Raw genomic sequence first — 12,852 nt, 5'->3', positions numbered from 1 at the left:
TTAAAAAGCAACAAGAAAAAAATAAAACCCTTTGCAATTCCACCACCCAAATCTCTATTAGGTTAACACTTTGTGTCGTGGATGAATGAAGAGATGGGTAGAGGCTTTTTATTCTTTAAGGAGATGTGGAATCATTCTTGGTTTTCCTTCTCTCTCTCTCTCTCTCTCTCTCTCTCTCTCTCTCTCTCTCTCTTTCTCTCTCTCTTTCTATCTCAATGCTGGGGATCAAACCCAGGGCCTCATATATTACTTTATTTTTTTATCCTGCTTTTTAAAACAAACTAGATGAAATACACCATCAACATTTTTGTTTCCATATCAACAGAATTTTTTCCCTTATCTGCTCTTCTCTATCCATCCCAAACCCTCCTTGCTTCCTTCAAATACATGCACTCTGGAAAAGTCCTAATCTCTTCTATTTGCCTATGTTTTTAAAGATTTGATTCCCACAAATCTGTGGGACAGGCAGAGGGAAAAAAAAAAAAAAGATTATATCCCTTTAACAGAGAACTTGAAAAGTTAATCTGTTCTAGGTCACATGGGGCCAAGTAGGAGGACCAAGACTCAGAGACCGGTGGGTTCCATCTCAAAGCCTCTGGACTTTCCACCACATTTCACTGGCTATGGACGCACAACTGGTCACGTGGTGTGGACTTACTGGAGAAGGGACCTGAGTACCAACCCTGGCTCCCCCGTTCCCAGCTATACCCCATGTAAGCAAGTGACCTAAGTGGCCCAAGCTCAATTCCCCACTAGACAGATGGACCTCCCTTGTAGGGCCCGGGGTCGGAAGAACACTCCTGAATCTAAATGGAGGTCTTCATTGCTGACGCTTCACCACCGTGCGATGATTGTGTTTCTGTTGGGTCCACGCTACAGATTAAGGTCAGTTATCATCATTGTTAAGTTCTTTCTACCAAGCTTAAAACGAAGATGTGTGTTTCAGAGTTACAACAAGCTTACAAGAACATGATGGTCGGACTTTTTCTTTTTTAATTTAGAAAATATAAAAACTCATTTTGTTCTGAAGTTGGGTGGTAAATTAGAATAGCTATTCTACCCCTGAGAACGGGGCAACGGTGCCCTCTCCTTGACATTTCTTTATTGCTTAACACTTTAGACTCTTAATAATTGTAGATTTTTTTTCTTAACATCTTGAGAGATGAAACCACAGTCTGGTTCAGAACAAATAAATAAACATTAAAAATAAGCCAGGTGCGGTGGCACACGCCTGTCATCCCAGCAGCTCGGGAGGCTGAGGCAGGAGGATCACGAGTTCAAAGCCAGCCTCAGCAACAGCGAGGCCCTGAGCAACTCAGTGAGACCCTGTCTCTCAATAAAATACAGAGTAGGGCTGGGGACGTGGCTCAGTGGTGGAGTGCCCCTGAGTTCAATCCCCGGTATCAAATAAACAAACAAACAAATAAATAAATAACTGAAAACGTAACCAAAACTTTGAAGTTTTGTTTTTTAAATGCACATCCGTTACTGAGGTCATGGTCACTGAGTGCTGGCCCACCTTGTCGGGTGTGCAGGTCTGATGGGTGGCTGTGCTGTGCCTGGGGAGGGCCCCTGCTGACTGGGCCATACCCCAGCCTACCCAGGAGAGTCCTGTTCCAGTGACAAACAGAAGAGGACCTGCCACTCAAAACTGCCCAGGAGCCTGATGGGATACGGGAAGGAACTGCAAGGTGAGGTCAGGCCTGAGCCCCCAGGTGAGGGTGGGAGGAAGAGATGCATGCTGGGAACAGGGGGTGCTTTGGCAGCCCCCCCCCCAGAAAGACCTGTCAAGCAGATTGACAAACCCCTGCGGCTTCTCACACCCCGCTGGGGATGGCTTTGGTGGTTGTTTTTGAGAAACTGTACTTGCCAATAAACAGGAAGGGAGCTTTGTTCTTTCTCTGGGTCACGGGCAGGACTCACCAGGAGTGGCTGGAGAGGTCGGAAGGAAAATCAGCAAGCAGAGTGCCACAAAAAATGAGGGAGGAGAGGGACTTCAGAAGGAGGGAGGAACTCTGAATTTAGCCGGCAGATACACAGCCATCCCTCGGTATCCAAGGGCGGCTGCTTTGCAATGTCTTTTGGCTCCTGAAATACCCCAATCCAGGGATGCGGAGGTCCGTTACATAAAGGGTGTAGTATTTGCATCCTCCTGAATATTTTGAATCATCCCAGAACTACTTATAATACCTGATCTAATGCAAACACAGGGTACGTAGTTGTTCTGCTGTGTTGTCTAGGGAATAGCGGCAGGAAGAATGCCCTGTACGTGTTCAGGACAGATGCCATTTTCTTTTGATCCATGGTTGGTCGAATCCATGGATGTGGAACCCGGGGACACCGCGGAGGTCGACTGTTTAAAGAAGGAAGTAGTTAGATGTGAAGATCAGCATCACTGCTAAGACAGAAAGGAGTCAAGCAAGGTTCAGAAATTGCATGTGATGTGGGGGTATTTCTGGGCTCACGCACATCCTCTCCAGGGTGGCACTCAAGAACCTGGCTGCAGCCGGTGGCTCTGGGAAGGAGCATCAAGGAAGGCTGGCGAGGGGTCAAGGGAGAGAGAAGACTGAATTTCACTGCATTGCTTTGGATCCCGCTTGAGCATTTTATTTTTTTCCCATTTTGTTTAAAGGAGGCAAGATCAAAGCAGGCAATCACGTGGCGAGGTCAAGAGAGAGAGCGTTACCCCAGGAGAGGAGGCCATGCTGAAGTCCATGATGAGTCGCGGAGAGAAATGACCACGGAACGGTGGGAGCAGATGCCAGATTGCACGGGAACCCAGAAAAAAAAAAACAGGAAGTGTCTTTGGGTGGAAAGAGCAGAAGCGGGCAGGGCGATGCCTTCCACAGATTGTTGGTATGCAAAATAGGACAGAGCAGAGGGCTTTGCCGGAGGGAGGAGGGATCCCAGGATGGGAGGGAAAGGCTCTTTCAGAGGGAGAAGATGGAGTCGGAGCAGAGGACAGCTGCTGTTTGCCTCTGCCCAGCAGGGGCACCCTCTTCTTTAGTAATCAAAGGACCCATCTCTTCTCCTCTCTCAAGATGTCAGCTTTAGATAGGAACAGACCTAGTCCCTGCGCTGAGGGGTCCAGCGACCAGGCCTGGGACTCCAACACAGTCCATCCCCCTGGAATTAAGGATGAACAGAGGACCCAATGTCTTCCAACAGGATCCAGTTCCCAGGATGCCGGGATTTTAGAAAAAGCATGCATTTTATTTATTTATTTATTTTTGGTGGAAGCTGTTGAGATCGTGGGATAGGAGTCCGTCGTCGTTGCTGTGTGTTCAAGAAAGTCCTCAAGGATGAAGAAGAAAGTCCCTGCAGAGGAAAGCAGCCCCCAGAGAGCTGGAGGAAGGGATTTCCGGGGCCCTGTTGGAGACCACAGATCCAGCCGCGTCTGCTCACTCATTTTCTTTTCCTTAAAAGCCAGCCTATGTGCAGCCATCGGGGAGATGGGTTAATACGGACAGATGCTGTGGACACAGGCTGGGCGGGAAGATGCTCAGCGGGGATGGGAGGATGGGGCCCAGCCCAGGGATGGAGGGCGTGTCTTAGGTTAGGGGACACAGGGAGGGACCCAAAGGGAAGGAGGTCAGGCAGGTCGAGATGACCATGCAGACAGGGGCAGGAAGTCGAGGGCCACCCTCCTATGGGCTCTCCAGGCCTCGATTTCCCCAGAGACTGAGGGGATGGGGCTATCAGCTGAGACCAAAGGGACTGGAACTTTAGTGGTCAGAGAAGGTTTGCAGATTTGCCCCGAAGACTCGGGAAAGACGGACGGGGAAGGCAAAGACCCCAGCTGACGTCTGGAAGCATCTGCAGGGGCTCCTGGGGGTCCCCGTTGCTCATCTTTACTCAGCTGCTAAGCAGCAGAGCTGGGCTGAATCCTGGGTCCAGTTAACTCTTAGTCCACGTCCTTTCTGCTTGATCCAGTCTTTCTGGACCTATTTGCTCCTTTTTCTCAAGTTCTCCTGCCCTTTGACCAATGATGGGCATCTGAGACATCATGATGGGCATTACAGAAGTCAAGAAGCTGGACTCCATGGATAACCACCCGACAAGACAGTAGCTAAATGCAAGATCAGAGCAAAACCACTTTATGTCCTATACCCAGGCGGATGAGTTACGATACAGAAGAGAAGAATCGTGACAACGGTCAAGAGGACAGGCCTTGAGGTGAGGAAACAGGACTCTAAACTGGCCCTAGGACTTCCTAGCTGTGTGACTGGGGGCAAGTGACTTAGACTCTTTGAGCCTGTTCCCTTCTGTGTACAGGGGAAGTTATAACAGCACCTACCTCATGGGGTATTTGCCAGGATTCAGTGAGATCGGCAAAATAGAGCTCTAGTTTCCAGTAAAAGTAAATAATTGAACAGAACACGCCTGACTCATTCTAAACGTTACAGCTGTGAATGGTGTTATTCAGAAAGCCCTGAATCCCTAAGGGGAGGCCCAGTTTTCTGGTCCTGGTTCTGATACAGTCCCTAGGTTAAGGCACTTTAGCAAGCTTTGGGCCTCTGTTTGCTCGTCTGTAGAATGAAGGATTGAACCGGGCTTCCCATCTCTCAATCCTTGACTTCTGTTATAGGCCAGTTGTTATTGCCAGGTGCATCCTAACGGCTTCCCGCTCCCCGCCCCTGGGTGACCTCTCCTTCTACCATTTCAATTCAGATGACAGCTTAATGTCATGCACCTGGCGAGTGATTTAGGAACTTGACTTGGCCCCGGGAACCAGCCAATTCCCACCATCCCATAGAGAGTCTCGTTTGATCTGCCGTTTAAATGGGTTCCCCCTGGGAGCAGGGGCCATGGATGGATGGAAAGAGACAGACAGACAGACAGCTTCCAGGCTGCAGGTTGGAATGACCCTGGGCTACTTGTACGCAGTATATGAAAATAGCCTTGGATTTTTATGAAGATCTCTGCAGACGCCAGCCTCTGGGTGCCCCCAAGGAACCTTTAGGACTAAGCGGGGGAACACGTGCTCCTCGCGGTGCCATCTCCTGAGGCTGCCCTGCCCCACTCCCAAAGCTTGCTCAATGTCTGCTGTCTGTCACCCTCAGCCTTAGGGAACAAGGGAGCTTTGCATCTTTCCCGATCCTGCCTGTGAATTGTAAAAGGTGTGAAAAGGCTACTTGTTGGCTGCCATATTTTAGAATAAATTTCAGATCATTTGAATGGTAAGAGTATACCCTCTTCTTTCTGTGATTAAACACCATTTTATGGCACTGTCAGAGCTGGCCCGCGTTAGCACAACCCCAGAGCTCCCCGGGGCTTCCAAGTTCTTCTGAGAGTCTTTCCACAGATACTAGTCAGTGCAGAAAGAATCCCGGGTTCAAGTCCTGGCGGCCACCTTCTAGATGTTGGGCCAACGCCTCACTTTTGCAAGTTCCGTCCCCTTGTGAGGAAAGTGATGGTTGTGGACACCTCTTGTCCTTTAGCTGTGGGAATTAAATGAGGTAATGCCTAGAGGCACTTAAAGCGGAGTCTGGCACAGACGTCAATAACGTTTTTTCCCAGTGTGTTTGAATGTTACGGGTTTGATGAGAATTCTTTTAGATCCCAATTTTTCAAAAAAGGTATTGTTCTCCTGAGTTTCTGCTACTTTGGGATGGGGCGGGCGGTTGGGTGCCACGCTTGAATAATTCATACCGAGTCCAAGTTTAGATCCCTTTCTTGAGCCTGAAATTTGGAGTTTTAATGGCCAACACACAAAGGTCATACTCTCTGGCTTCAATTCAGAAATGTCAGCACATCAAACACACACCTTCAGACGCGCACAGAGACGCGTACTCACACGGTGTAAAGGGCAATTAGGTTTGGAGGAGAATGTCACCCGGACGGAACGGAAGCTCATGAAAGCAGGACTTGACGCTTCTGACCCCAGCCACACAAACAATGCCTCCGGATGACAGAATCACCAAGAGACCGCGTCCTGGGAGCGGGAGTCCATTTCTGAAGCGGTTCAGCCCTGAGACTCTCAGAGGCCACGGGCAGCGGAGCCAGCAGCCCACACGGTGTTTGGCGAATGACGCAAAGAATGTGTTTGGCAAATGGTGAAGTAGGATGAACGAGGGGCTTTGTGCTTTCATAGCCTGTAAGATTTCCAATCTCTCCCGACGTGCGGAGGCCTCAAAACGAATGGGCCCCATGGAAAGCGAAGATTTAAATAGGTCCCCGGAGCAGAAGAGACTGGAATCAGCGTGTGGCACAGGTGTGGAGCCTGTTGCCCAGGGCAGGACGGGAGAAAGGAGGGAGTGGGCATGCCCATGAGTCTCCGTGGGCCTGGATGGGTGCTCAGGAGACAGGGCAAGGAGGGACGGAAGGCGTTCTCCCGAGTGTCCACTTCTCAGAGCGAATGGACACAGAGTGGCCATATTTTAGAACAAGATCAGATTGGTCCTATCTGAGGTAACAGGTTTTCTAGTGGCAGGTCACCAAGTGGCACTGAGCACTCAGGGCTTTGTGGACGGTAGTGAAGAAGGGTGTCCTTGCGGCCTGCTGAATGCTCCCTCCCTCTTGGACTCGTCCTGTGCCCTGCCTACTGGGTGGGCTGATCCCGGGGTGCCTCCCCAGCCCCCACCTAGTTTTTTTCCACAACAAGCTCTGCATTAGGACACTACCAGGAGCCTTTCAGAGGGAGGCTGACAGGACTTCACCGAGGCCACTCATGATCATCCATGATCACCATCGACACATCAAGCGGGCCTTCTGACGGGAACATAGCAGCATATCATCTTGTACGGCGACGTTACAGCGGCCCGGGCTGCACACTCTGCAAACCTGCAGGACGGCAGAGCTTCCACGGACTCTCCAGCGGCTGCATCGAAGCAAAATTCCTTCCTGGGTCTCCCAGACAGGGGGCACTCCCTGGTCACAGCCCTCAACACCGAACCACCTAGACTACCCCATCCTTCATTTTTACAGGAGGAAACACAACCCCGGGCACAGAGCTGCCCTATGCCCTGTAGGCCTGGGCTCTGGGCCTCATGAGTTTCCTGATAGCCTGGTTCACGAGTGAATCCTGTTCCTCCCAGGATCGAGCTCTGGGCTTCCAGGTTTTCTACTGGAGGAGCAATTATGTGGTCGGAAGAGGTTCAAGTTCACCGGTTCCTCCACGCCTCAAAGACAGTTAGTGATTGAGTCCCTACAAGGAGCCAGGAATTAAGGAGGCACTGGGCAGTGCCAAGTGAGCCCACTCTGGGGGGAGTTCTCAAATGGTTCCATCTTGTCCAAGTTCCCACCACCTGTTGCGTGGATTATTATGAGAGCCTCAGAAATGGTCTCTCTAACTTCACCCTCGCCCCTTGTGCAGGCAGAAGGATCCTTTTAAGACCTGCTATCAGGCTGTTATTTCTCTGCTCGAGATCTTTCAGTGCTCTGCACCATCTGCCCCTCCCATGGCCTCTCTGGTCTCATCTTTTACTCTCTCCCTCACCCACTCAGGTGGCTCTCCTTTGAACATGCCGGGCAAACTCCTGCCTCAGGTCCTTTGCACCTGCTACTACCATTCAACCCCCTCCACCACCACCCCTAGATATATACACGGCTTCCTCTCTCACTTACCTTCTTCCTATATTTGCTAAAATGTTACTTCCTCAGTGACATTTTCCACTCACCTTATTTAAAACAGCCCTCTTCCCCCTCCTGGCTCGCCCAAACTCTATCCCTGATTCTGGTTCAGCTGGTCTCAGGGCTCCCTGCAGACCAGCTGAACCAGAGTCAATATGAATTCAAGTGATTCCTGCAGGCACGGTGGTTTAAGAAGCTCTGACGGGTTGCTGCATCATGGCACCTGGAGCATCCATGCCCGGATGGGCTGCAGAACCCGGAGGAGGCCAGGGATTCAGTGCGCTGCCTGCGTGTTCAGCCCCTACCCCGCTGGCTCTACCCAGGGCACACAGCAAGACCACAGGTGGCCGCCACCGTGTGCCATTCGGCAGCCAAATCACAGCCTTTTAGAAATAGGGAAGCAACACACACAACAACCAGTTTCTTGGAGACACCCTGCTGTACGTCAGCAGAACAGCCGGCATGCTAATCTCACTCTCAAGAACCGCTGGGCTCCGTGGCTCCGTGTCTTATGGTGGCCTGTTTTACAGATGTCCATTCCTTTGATAAAAATTCTCCAGCGGCCACACACGTTAACCCTCCCACTAGGCATCTCAGAGTCTAGACAAGACAGAGCTCTATGGACCACACTCTGCAACACGGATGGGGGTGCAGACAGCGGATCCTCCTCGGGGATCAGGGAGTCCCCGGGAGGAGGTGATGTTCTACTGATCTGATGAGGAACCAGAGGAGGGGAGCATGGGAAGGGGTTCTGGGCACCCCAGGCAGATGGCCCTGCACAAACAAAGCCTGGCAAGGAAAGAGAAAGCGCTGGGTGTTGGAGGAACTGAAAGAGACCTAGGGAGGCTGCTTCTTGGAAGCTTAAAGTGACAGAGGGGAGAGAAACCTAGACTTGGAAGACTTCAAAAGCCATAGATACCAAGGAGCAATGGATATTATCCTGGGGTACCAGAAAGCCATCAGGGGAGGCTTTCAGCAAGAGACAGACACAAGCAGATCACATTTTAAAAACAATTTGAGCCCAGCACCGTGGCGCACACCTGACATCCCAGCGGCTCGGGAGGCTGAGGCAGGAGGATCGAGAGCTCAAAGCCAGACTCAGCAACTTAGTGAGGGCCTAAGCAACTCAGTGAGACCCTGTTCCCGAATAAAATACAAAAAAATGGGCTGGGAATGTGGTTCAGTGGTCGAGTGCTCCTGAGTTCAATCCACAGTAGCTCCCCTTAAAAAGAACAATGATTTTGCAGCCTACAACAATACACCAAAGCTAGTGTCTTTCAGTGCAGTTTCAAACAATACTCTGCAAACAGCTCTTTGCTTCAATAAAAGATGGCACTGAGAGCAACTTGAAAAACCCATTTAGAGTAATTTTAATGAACCTCCAATAATAGCACCCTTCAATGATGTTTGAATATAATCCTCTGTGACTGCTCCCTGTTTTCTGTCTCCCACACTTGACTTAATGGCATGCATGAATCAGGAACCTTGACAGACAATCTCGCGCCTTCCAGGGGCCCACAGGCACACGGAACTCTGCACACACTCACCGCAGTCCTTTTGGAAGGGGCAGGTGGATAAGAAAGGATGGGGAAGGGAAAATGTAAAATCCTGGGTTGGGGGCGGAGCCATAAGACCCGCTCATGCAATGCACAGGGGACATGAACAGGTGGCGAGAAGTGGGGGTGGTGGTGTGTGCAGCCATTATCATGACAACCAGCCCTCGGGACCCACAGGTTCCTTGGAGTCAACCAACTGTGGGTCAAAAATGATTTTTAAAAAGTTGCATCTGTAATGAATATGTACAGATGGGTTTTCTTCCTTGTTGCTATTCCCCAAACAATGTAGCAGAACAAGTATTTACATAGCATTTGCATTTATTGGGTATTATAAGTCATCTAGAGATGATTTAAAGTCCACGGGAAGATGCGCATGGGTTATATGCAAATTCTCTGCCAATTTACAGAAGGGACATAGATACAGAGTATCCATGGATTTTGGTTCCTGCAAAGGATCCTGAAACCCATCTTCCCTGGCTAGTAAGGGATGGCTGTATTTCTAATTCAGTCGGAGTGGATCAAGGGCAGCACCTGCTTCCCTTTTACAACCAGTGATTTTTTTTTCTTTTTTGGTGCCAGTGATTGAACCCATAGGCACTTAACCACTGAGCCCCATCCCCACCCCTTTTTTATATTTTATTTAGAGGCAGGGTCTCACTGAGTTGCTTAGGGCCTTGCTAAATTGCTGAGGCTGGCTTTGAACTCTCGATCCTCCTGCCTCGGCCTCCCAAGCCACTGGGATGACAGGTGTGAACCACCATGCCTGGCAGAATATTTTGAAGAACACAGCTCAGTCCTGGCCACTGTATTTTGAAAGTCATCCTTAACGCACAGGAGGGAATTTATGACATTGGTCAGCTGGAAATATCCAAGGCAGCACGGTTGAAGATCAATGGCTACTGACCACAACCCCCTTTGCACAAGCGCCTTCTGTGAGCCAGGGACGAGCCAGACCTGTCATATCTATTATCCCCGGGCAGGGAAGAGTCACAATATATCTTCAGACGGAGTGAACTCTGGCCATCGATACCCAGCGGGAACAGGAGCTGGCTAAACATAACCCCGATGTGAGACATCACGAACCCAGAGATGACAAACCAGCCGTCCCCTGGCCACCTATGAGTCCTGGATGTGTTTCCTTCACCCTCAACTATGTTTAATTTTTAAGCAGGTGTTGCTGATATATTAAGAAACAGTGAGATTTCCTCTGACCCCTGATTCCCAGCTTCTCAGGGGAACTTAGAAGCGGAGCCACGCTGAGCCTCCCATCCTGGAACCCATCACCCTATTTCCAGACTGGAAAGAGACCTCATGCACCTCCATTTCGTGAGCTTCTTCTGTCCACCACCTTGCTCTGGCCCTGCCCTGAGTCCCTGCCCGAGCCTCCCCTGCTGACCGCCTGCAGGGCTTCTGAGGCTGGAGCACATAATAGGGTGCAGCTCATCATGGGGTGCCTGACACTTAACAAGTGCTCAAAAAATTAACAATTATAGTATCAAAATAGCTGTCATTATCACCTTCATGCAGCTAATCACCTGCAGGGCTTGCAGAGCACAGAACCCCCGCCCCTCCCAGAGTTTCCGATTCTTCGAAGAATTCCTTCCAGGTGACAAGATGCTGCTGGCCCAGGGAACACCCTTTGAAAACCACTAGTCTACAACTGCACCATGAGCCCCCATGTCCCCTGAGGGGAACACTGGCATCTTTCCTGTGGCCAAGTGAGGAAGGGAAGGAGTCCACATTTTGAGACCCCATAAGTAGCTACAAAGAAACCAAATGTGTCCCGTGTTGGAGATGCCAGTTTCCTGACCCAAGGGTCCAGGGTTCACAAAGTCACCTTTTGGACTTTCTCCTAATGGTTTAGTGAAAGTGATGAATCTGCTGAGGACCCTGAAGGGCTGTCCTCAACCCCCAAGTGGGCACACAGATGTTACCTTACAGAACAGCATCAGCAGGACCCAACTGACCTGCCCTCAAAACCCCTGCACCCCAGTCATTAATCCCTCGGTGACATCACTAACGTGGCAGGTCCGGAGGGCTTTGTGCCTCCTCAGCCTCCTCTGAGGAGGAACAATCATTTGTAGCTACAGTACAGAGAAGGATTCAGTGGACCAGAGAGGGAAACTCACCTGCCCAAGTTCACCAGCCCTAGAATCACCAAGGAATCAACTCACTGTATTCACTGAGGGTCAAACGCAATTAGGAACATGGTGCCGAACCCTGTGTCTGTACTTTAAGTTGGACGTTGATGACCTGGAGAACCACAGGCACCTGGAAGTGAGGTCACACGGGACGTGCTTATGGGCGGAGGTGGGACAAGATTTGGCCTGGACGTCCGGGATTCCAGAGCCTAAGCAAACATCTGCGAACATCTGGAGGATACTCTACAGAGAGAGGAGATCTTGCAGCAGTTGTGTGTGTGTGGTAGAGGGCGGGGCTGATTAGGTATGGATAGAGAGCCTCCAACAGTCAGAAGAGCCACAGAGGGAACCACTGATTCTTACAGACCTGCCTTCCTGACACCTGCGCCCCCAGAGGTGTCCAGGATTTTGCAAGGAAGCTGTAGAGCTGTGATTCTAACCATTTGGAACCAAGGGACAGGTCAGCACTAGACCTGAGAGACTTTGTTCCACTACCCTCCCCCGCCCCCAGGCATTCTGGGAAGCCTCCAATCACCAAGACCGGGTCTGTGCTTTCCCTTAGTCACACACCGGCTGAGTGCCCATTAACCTCTCTGAGTCTCCATTTCCCCTTCCATGCCATGGAACAATGGCACCTCCCCTGGGTAGGCTGGCTGCTGTGAGGATTTAATTAGATGCCACACGAGCAGCTCATCATGGGGTGCCTGGCACATAATAAGTGCTCAAGAAATTAACAATTATAGTATCAAAATAGCTATCATTATCACCTTCCTCTTAACACCGAGACCCTCACAGCTCTGGGTTTTAATGACAATATTTATGCTCCCTCGTCAGCCTCAGCCAGTGGTTTTACAACCTGTAATAAGGTCACCAGGCCTTGCTTGACTTCTTTTCACAAAGAAATATCCTCCCAGGAGAACCGCAGTTTTGATTAATTCAGGTGCAGGACTCCTCCTCCCTGATGCTGGGGAGTACTTCCTGCTGGGTCCTGGGGAGGAAAACTATCCCCTGGGGACACAACCAGGGAGGAATGTGACACATTCATTCTTGCATCAGAATTATCTGCAGCCCTGTCTGCACTAGGAGCCTGCTGGGGGCCTACGGCTTACTTAGCCCAGCTGCTCAGCCTCCTCTTACACAGCTCTGCCTGGTGAACAGCTCTTACTCACCCAGAGGTACCAGTGCAGGTTGCAGAATTAGATGTAAATACTGTTGGGATAAACAACATGACCTTTTCCGTGTCCGTATGAAGGGAAAATGGCACCATTAAACCAAAGAAAGAAGGGGGGGTGTGGAATTAGATTCTTTATCACCGTCCAAAAAATGGATCTGAATTCTGCTCAGCAAAGAACCGCTCCCCCAAAGTTGTCTGCTAAGACAGTTACAATAATTGAATCAATACAACAGAAACTCAATAGCAATTGTTTTTCCTGCTTTGTGCAGAAGATGGGCTGTGCCAGGGAGTGGCCATGCCCGTGCTGGCACCCAGTGACTTGGTGCATAAATCTGAGAGCACCTGCAGACGCGTTCAGGTAGGTGCCTCGACGTCCACCTGACAGCGAGCGTTCAACGCATGCGCAGTG

General features: G+C 50.4%; 1 protein-coding gene across 2 annotated transcripts in view; it reads right to left on the bottom strand.

Annotated features, from left to right (window-relative positions):
- Nucleotides 1–12,852, bottom strand: part of PRKCB (protein kinase C beta) — a 294,712-nt gene that overhangs the window by 14,103 nt on the left and 267,757 nt on the right. The gene's annotated exons all lie outside the window — the stretch shown is intronic.

The sequence above is a fragment of the Spermophilus citellus genome (assembly GCF_964194105.1).
Source record: "Spermophilus citellus genome assembly, chromosome: 6".
NCBI lineage: Eukaryota > Metazoa > Chordata > Mammalia > Rodentia > Sciuridae > Spermophilus > Spermophilus citellus.
Note: the sequence above shows the minus strand (reverse complement) of the source record. Positions and strands in the feature narration are given on the sequence as shown.